The following is a 4,818-nucleotide window of genomic DNA, read 5'->3' as shown; positions in this document are numbered from 1 at the left end:
TGATGATAGGATATCATTGAGGTCCTATGACATAGAGAAAAATTCTAGTGTAATAATAATGGCCTATGAACTTTGGGAGTGCCGGAAATTAGAGAAAGTACTTTTGCGAAATTACTTTGTGAGCATAGCGGGTGGATGGTAGCAACATAAACATAGCATTTAGTTAACTTGGCATGAGCAATAATTTTGCAAGAGAGAGAGTTAACAGGTCTATCTTTCAAGAAACCCTGATGATAGGATATCATTGAGGTCCTGTGACATGGAGAAACATTCTAGTGTAATGGTAATGGCCTATTAATTTTGAGAGTGGCGGAAATTAGAGAAAGTACTTTTGCGAAATTACTTTGTGAGCATAGCGGGTGAACTTAATTGATGGTATCAACATAAACATAGCATTTAGTTAACTTGGCATGAGCAATACTTTTGCAAAAGAAAGAGTTTAGAGAACATCACAACAATTGAGGACCGGATTAGGCATTTGTATTATAATTTCTCCCATCGAGAGAGACTTGGTACAATACAATCTTTGTGTTCCTTGTGACCTAGGTGATGCAATGAAGATGTATATGTCCTTGCTCCCCATGAGAAATGCTCGCAATGAGACTCCTAGAGCTTCCACCATCGAAGCTGCAAAAGAGGATGCTCATTGCAAAGGTGCACCTCTCTCCTATGCTTGGGGAAAGGTAAGGGAGCATGATGCCTTCATCTTGTTTGACCCTGGCTCTGATACGAATGTAATTGTAACATTTAATGTCCTAAAAATTTGTGTGTAGCGGAAATTAGCATGAACATAGTGGGCATTTCATTAGAATAGATTCCTAATGAGAATTACAAGAGTGCTTGGGTGGAGAGAGCAACAAAAAGCATAACACCTAGTTAGATAGCATCGACAATACTTTCAAAAGAGAGAGAAATTAAGCTATTGACAACAGTTGAGGACTGGGTTCGCATGGAGCCGATCCCCCCTCCAAAAGGCTTTGTATTATGGTTTCTCCCAGCAAGAGAGACATTGTACAATACAATTCTTTGTGTTCCTTCAATACTAGCTAGTGCAATGAAGATGAAAGCTTCATGCACTAAGCAAAACACTTAGCAAACACAACATTAATTATCCCCGGTCTCAGTAGACCCAAGACCTCACACACCTTCGAAGATGGTGAGAGCTAGCAGGGTATGAGAGTAGATTGAGAGGAAGAAGGAGTATCTTACGAGAAAGATGTACATCTCCTCACATAATAACTCATATTAGCATAGCTTAGCTTAGTAATTAGCTTGGTAGAGGAGATGAGCATGCATTGAAGCTTGGCTCTTGGTTGGATTTGCATCCACATGCCGAGAGTGTGTCGATGTAGGCTTCTATCTCACAAGCTTGGAGTAGGTGATGAGCTCTCCATTAAAGCTTGGGAAGAGATAGTCTTCTTTTCTTCACACATGAGATTGTGTGAATGTGTGTGTGATAATGCCTTGTAAAAATCAGCCCCCTCTCTCTCTCTCTCTTGGGCGAGCCCTCTTGCTATTTGCTCTTGCTCTACCCTCATTGGACCTCCCCAGGTCAAGCCAATGACTATTAAGCAGCATAAGTGATAGCCTTCTGACATGTGTCCCCCTTTCCCCTTTTGTGAGAGATTTAGGTAATTTAATATTTCAACTAAACTCTCATTGGACCCCTTTGCCTCTTGGCCAATAGGAATCAGGCAAGCCATTGGGCTGTTGAATGCTCATTGGACCCCTTGGGAGACTGTCCAATAGTATTCTAGAGGACTTAATTCTCATTGGTTATTTTATTAAGTGTTTTTAAATTAATTAAACTAGATTTACTATAGCCTAATTCTCATTGGTCCACCTCCAAGGCCATCCAATAGGAATTGGGTACACCTTGTGGGCATCTGGCCTAGGGAGCTGACATGTGTCCCTCATTCCCTTTGTGTAAAGAGATCTTGTGTGTGTGTGTGTGTCGCTTTCTCTCTCATCCCCTACATGCAAGGCTCGCCCCCTCCCAAGTAGGGATTGCAAAGACTTTTTTGTACACACACAAAGCATCCAATTCCCTTAAGGTTGACCTTTGGACACAACCTTTGAATTTTGGAACCTTAGCATTTTGAAAGTCTTAATGGGCTCAACCTTAGGGTCTTTTTAGCCCATTGTTGCACATGGCTCTTTTGCAGATGGCCCCCCCTTTGGATCCCTATTTTCCCTCCTTTGGATCCCTACTGTGGCCGGCCTGCTAGCTTAACCAATATTCTAGCTTTTTCTCCCCTGGCACTTCCCCATATTAAATGATCAGTTTAACATGAGAAAATCATTTAGGAGAATGAGATATTGATTATTATGATAGTAATGGTAATGGTCTATTAGCTTTGAGAGTAGTGGAAATTAGAGAAAGTATTTTAGTGAAATTACTTTGTGAGCATAGCGGGTGAACTTAATTGATGGGAGAGACTATAATACAAATGCCTATTGGAGGGGCGACTGGCTCCACATAAATTTGGTCCTCAACTGTTGTCATGTTCTCTAAACTCTTCTCTCTTGCAAAAGTATTTTTCATGCCAAATTGACTAAATGCTATATTTATGTTGCTACCATCAATTAAGTTCACCCGCTATGCTCACAAAGTAGTTTCACAAAAGTACTTTCTCTAATTTCCGCTACTCTCAAAGTTACTAGGCCATTACCATTACATCTAGTATACCATTTATTAAAAAAAATATAAAGTAAAATAATTAAATTCTCTAAAAATAGTAAGAAGCCACAAAACTGGCTTTTAAGTTTAATAGCATACATTTTTTTGAGGCCTAAAATAAACCGACAGTTTTTTCCTAAAAATAGTATATGCATAAATTCTCATTGTATACATGTCTATGTATTTTTCAAAAAGTTTAAATGTGATTTGAAGGTTTTTAAATGGTCTACATAGGATATCAAAACTTTTGAGCTATTTTTGTTTGATTGTACCTAAAAGATGCTCTTAAAAAATATTAATTTTACATGAAATTCTTTGTTTCTAATTTTTTTCAACTCCCTTCATGCCTTAAGAAAAAATCCCTGAAAGGTTTTGATGAGGTTTTTTGTAGTCTATGAGAACAAAAATTTACAAAAAAAGTTGTTTATCGCCACAAAAGTGGCTCATGTTCACATAACCCTAGTGTTAAGCTTAGGACTTTGCTTGATAAAATTATCATTTTCCTTACAATTATAACATTCATATTTGTCTTGCCTTTATTGCCAGTCTCCAAATTTTCAGAACTATTGATGTTTGAAGAAGTAGAAGCTCTATGGGGGTAGGCATGTTACTTGAAGAAGCATTGGAGGCAGCGGCCATCTTATTCTTCTTTTGTTGTAGCCACAAATGCATGTTTAGCAGCACGTTACTTTGCCTTATTTTTTCTCGAGTATCCCTCTTCCATCAATATAGGGACAATATTATTTTTAACTTCACATCATCAATTTTATTCTTGATCACAATATAAAGGCGGATGCAAAGTCTTATAAGTATTTGGCAAAGCATTAAGAACTCGGGACAATACCATTTTTAACTTCACATCATTAATTTTATTCTTGATCACAATATAAAGGTGGAGGCAAAGTCTTATAAGTATTTGGCAAAGCATTAAGAACTCGGGACAATACCATTTTTACCTTCACATCATCAATTTATTCTTGATCACAATATAAAGGTGGAGGCAAAGTCTTATAAGTATTTGGCAAAGCATTAAGAACTCGGGACAATACCATTTTTACCTTCACATCATCAATTTATTCTTGATCACAATATAAAGGTGGAGGCAAAGTCTTATAAGTATTTGGCAAAGCATTAAGAACTATCTGCACAAGAAAATTGTTAGGAATGACATCACCAATGGCAATTAATTGATCATTGAGATCTGTTATCTTTGCAAGAAATATCCATATCATCCTCATTGTGCATAGCCTTTTTCTCTAGCTCTTTACGTGGAAAAGCATTTTTTGCCAAATTAGGAGCTACATATAAGAAGCTAATCTATCATTGCCTATTTTTCTATTTTTCCTGAGTGAATGTGTGGAATATTGGACTCTTAACATAAACCAAAATCAACACATGAGCATGTGCATCTTTAGCGTTGCAACATGCTTGCTTAGTAGTAAGCAAAACAGCCCTATCAATGGAACTGGTAGAATATGCACCATCATCCACAGATTATGGTGCAATGAGCAAGTATTGACATCACTCGTGTTGAGTGTTTCTTTGGTTTGATTGGTAGAGAATTTTTTGATGACCTTTGTAGTTTCAACGGGAGATTCTTAAGTAGCCTTTGTATTACCCTTGTTCAACTAGGAGATTCTTGAGTATCCAATTTTTATTGTGTTGCTGTGGATAGTGGTGGGCCTTAGAAGCAATAGCAACATCTCTACTCTTCATTTGGGACTTGGGATGCTTTTGCCTAGATAGTGTTGAGTTTGGTCCATGTTTGGACCTTGTTTGTTGCTTTGCATGGTTAGTCATTGAATACACAAGGATTCGGTAGCGATAAATCTTTTTTATCATAGCAAAACCCTTATCAATGGAGTTTGATAATTTTTCACCCTTTTGATACATTGACATTTTTTGTGTTTCTTTCCAAGTCATATACATTCATCACCTCACTGCTCTCTATCCTCAATTCATTTGTCATACTAAAGTGAGAGTAGGGAGAATCTTTGGCCTGATCATTAGTGTCTTCATGGCTTGAGTAGCGCATCACCATCCTAGTCTATAGACATCAACTAAGTTATCCATGAGCATGATGGCTCCACTAACTGGGTTTCTTTGAAGCTTGATTTTGGCCATAATACATGGTTCCA

The sequence above is a fragment of the Adiantum capillus-veneris genome, chromosome 1 (assembly GCF_014529385.1).
Source record: "Adiantum capillus-veneris isolate H3 chromosome 1, ASM1452938v2, whole genome shotgun sequence".
NCBI lineage: Eukaryota > Viridiplantae > Streptophyta > Polypodiopsida > Polypodiales > Pteridaceae > Adiantum > Adiantum capillus-veneris.
Note: the sequence above shows the minus strand (reverse complement) of the source record.